Below are 4,386 nucleotides of genomic sequence, written 5' to 3' on the forward strand. Positions count from 1 at the left end.
CTGCAAAACAAATTAAATAAGACACATTTCTAAATATGAGAAATTAAACTTGAAGCAGACAATAACATCATGCATTGCTGAAAACTTTGTGACTTTTAATTAAGTAACAGTGAATGATTTTCAAGGGAGCAGACAGTCATTAATCTTCTGAATTCACCTGTGCATTCAGTAGGAAAAAGAAGCTGAAAGGCAAAAAAAGGCATTCATCCTACTACAAAACAACATGGCACCAGCTGATACACAGGAGACTGTGAGTTCAACCTGCTCTTCACTCCTCCATCTTGTCACTTTGTTCAGACTATTTCCCAACATACCCATTTACTTTTAACCTACTTAACAAACTCCTAATTAATCCAGTTTTCCCTTCAAAGATGGTTTCTCCAGCATTTGTTGGAAAACACATCAGAAAATGACACAACCAGTCACATGGCCAAGCATGACAACCTTAATGACTCTATGATCCTATATTCCCCCTAAGTTTCACTAGCAAATCTACAATTAATGCCTGTAAATGATACTGAGAACTATCCCATGAGATGAAGCAAAATAATTTTGCTACTTGGAGTAGCCACAACTATGCTGGCATTATATGATGAATTCTTAGACGTGTGAGCAGTAACAACTATATGAGCTGGCCTTAGGTTTGGTTTGGGAGGAGCTGGACAGCCTTCAGCATTCTGTTACCGGTAATACTTGTTAATCCAAATATTTGACAATCAGAATTTCAATTTTAAATGAGTCTTACTTCATGCAAAATGCAAATCACACTACAAATAACACAGGCTGTAGACACCTTCAGAAAATATTGTTGTACTGGATTTCCACTTCCAATAAAGATCTAGGCTGGCCAAGAAGCTAATTCCTATCCATTAGCAGCACCTCTGAGAAAGTTCCTCAGAAAGGCACTTAGGGACTGAGATGTGTCATTAAAGCTCCTTTATGATGACAACTCTTAAGCACTGTTCCAAAGAGCCTTAACCAGGGTTAGCTAAGCAGAATGCATGGATTCCCAAGCTTCCCTTTAGCTACATGCTCACATAACACAGCACAGCATTGCATCGCCACCCTGGCAGAGATCATACACAGATATAATCACTTCTGAGTGGGCTGAGTGATCTGCCCACAGCTACAAAGCTGCCCTGTAGGCTCTCAAACCTTTCAGGGCTCAGTGCAGTGCTGCGGGAATGCAGCAAGGCTGCTTAGGTAGCTGTTCTGTGTGAGCTGAGAGCGGGGGCCTAGCACCATTCTGAGTCTGTAGCTGAGTTGTACCAAGTCAGCCTGACAGTGTTTGCACTCCCTGTGGAGAATGGCCTCCAAAGGAACAAGCTCACAATGTAGAGTGGAAGATGTGCACACAAAGGTGCAGGTTTCAGAGTGAAAAGCACACATCTAACCAGTCTGGGTAAACTGCTGCAAACCTGAGTGCAGGTATCTGGAACTTTGTATGAGAGCTGTGTAGCTGGGGTTTTTTCTGTTTTGGTTTGGTTATTTTAAAGCACTGTCAGTGAATTATTTTTTAAAAATTGAACAATCTAAGTAAAAGTCAGAAGTTTATGTGTGTAAAACAGTTTCACTTCAACTTTTTTAAACTGATTAGAAATACACATATTACTACTGATAGGGATGTTGACTTTATTGATCTACCATCTTCTGTTCTACTAAACAATCAGGTGAGAACACTGAGAATCAATATACTTCACATACTGAGTTGAAGGAATTAGGCAGTTTATTTACCTACTGCATACTTTTTCTATTCTACAACTGAAAAATGATGCAATAAACATCACTGTGTCAGTTAGTCTTCTTATAGAAATTTCAACTGCTGGCTTCTTATTACTGCAAACTCTTTTTGCATTACTGCAAAGTCTATTTTACTCTGGTTACTCTCTCCTGACCCAGAACATCTCCATCCTCTGAAAACCAGGACTTGCTTCTCTTTGTGGTACTCAGAACTTTCATAGATCTTTCCTTCAGTCCTCAATCCTACACCATGACAACAGTGCCCCTATCAATAGGAAAGCAGTAAACTACGAAAATAGATGGATCTACAATCCATCACTCATCCCTGCACATTTCCATTATAACAGAAGTACTTCTAAGGGACCAGGGTTCACTGTGAATCCAACACTATTCTGAAATATTTTCTCCTTATTTTCTTTCACTGTGCATGACCTCCTCCACTTCTCGAGAACAAAAGAAATAGTCCCAAATGGAGGAATAATCCAGCTCCAGGTCTTGAACAACAAAGTAATTTTATTCACAGGAATGCTCAATTCACTCTAAATAGCTAATCCTACCATAGAGAGAAGAAACACAATGTGCCTGACTACTGATGTAAAGGAGAGCTACTAACTTACACTAAATTTCTTCAAGTTTAAAATATTTGGGATTATGACAGCTCTAACAGCTGGTGTATTTTGTACCAGCTTTTTTAAATTTTTTTTAATTGTAGATATGCTTCTAATAGCACTATCCTAACAAAACTCCATAATTCATCTGGCTACAGGCAGGAAACACCAGACCCTGGAAAGGAAGGGTGAGACCGTAGCTTAAGTATGGGCAAAATCTCCATTTATGCAACTATGTAAGCTCAAAAATCACAGAATCTCCCCCATTGCCAAGAATTAAAAGATACACAACTATGTCTGAAAAGATACTACTTCTATACAAAAGTAGATACCTCCTGATGTTAATTTTGAATAGAACCTTTTCATTGTTGAGTTGAGTTTAAATTAAACTACTAAAACACTATTAAGATATCTACCTGCTGTTTTCCAGCAGCATCATCTCCCATAAATGGGGACCAAGTTTCATTCTAGTAAGGAGTTTTAGGGAATATTAAGGAGTATACCATGTTTTCCTTCTTCAGAACATAAAGAAAGGTATATTGAATAATTGGCACTAACCAAAATGGTGAAAAAGTGAAATAGTGAAAGAAATTTCATGGATCAGACAAAAGTGTTATGCCCCTACAGTGTTAAAGATACCAAATCCAAGACACTGGGGATGTCACCCCCTACTTACAAGGAAAGTATAAGTGGGTATTTTCCTCCTCATACCTTGGCAGCTGCCAGACCTCCTGAGCCTCCACCGATGACAATGAGATCATAGTCATAGGAATCTGGCACCAGCATAAACCCATTCACTTCCATTGTCTTCCGAGGATTTTCTTCTTCCGTATGTGCCTGAACAGAAAAAACAAAAAGTATTAGGGAATATTGAAACATTACCTGCAGTGTTCATAAATTAGTATTTTCAGTTGCAAATATTGTGATAAGAGAACATAATTGCATCAGAATTTTCTGACCTCTGCTTTTAATTAGTTTTTTAATTAATTTTTCTAATCCATCTATGAATAGCTCTATACCTGTCAGATACTGAACTATATATTTTCTTGTTCATTGGAACACTTGGGCTTCCTTGCAGAACTTAGTTTCCCACAACAATGCAACCCTAGAGCCTCCTTGTACTGTACACCAGGATACATAAGTGCTGACACAAGCATTCCATTAATTATTTTATTCTTTTCATCTGCCCTGGACTTCCCTAATTAGTGTTTTTCCCCTCCTCCTGCATATGTTTGTAGGAAAATACAACAATCCTATGCAGCACTGTACTAATCCTCAAAAATTACCAGCCTTACTAACAGAATGAACAGAACTGAATGAAGAAAACCATGTCTGAAATCTGTTTTTGTAATATGCCAGTGTTTATCATCTCTTTGGTTTAGCACAGCTTTGGCATTAAATGGATCAAGCGTGACCACTATGGTTTCACAAAAGACTTATTTTTTTTAATCACAGAAATCACTACCACAGAAAAACTACCCATTAGTCCTAAAATGCATTTGGCACGAAAATGGCATTCTCTTCATATACACTTTCTAAAATGAGCCTTCATACTTAATTTGTGAAACTCCAATTTATTAGGGCTTCAGACCTTCAAGCCTTTGGAGTTCTGGCAACATTCTCAATGCCTCTCAAATTGCAGGACAAGACCTGGAGTGAGTAAAAATCAGATTCCTTAGCTGATGTAAATCAGTGAGCATCAGCTAAAGTAATGAAAAAACTTTTAAGACCCAACCCATCAACTAAGAAACCCATACTTTGCCACTTTACAAATATGTGTTTCTGTCTGTCTAGCTTGGTAGGAATTGATTTGGTACTACTGGAATAGTTGTGGCAAATCAAAGGAAAGAGAAGAGCCCAAAGAAGTTTCCCTTGTCTTTTCATTCTGATTTTGTTTTGCATTAAACAGCCTTTTGTACTCAACCCATTCTACTGTTGCCTTCCTCTGAGGTTATTCCCTTTCCATTGCCCTCCTCTGAGGTTTGATTAGTCCTCTATAACTATGTCAACTCTACTGACTGCTGCCAGTGCAGCCATC

This window comes from Molothrus ater, chromosome 5 (assembly GCF_012460135.2).
Source record: "Molothrus ater isolate BHLD 08-10-18 breed brown headed cowbird chromosome 5, BPBGC_Mater_1.1, whole genome shotgun sequence".
NCBI lineage: Eukaryota > Metazoa > Chordata > Aves > Passeriformes > Icteridae > Molothrus > Molothrus ater.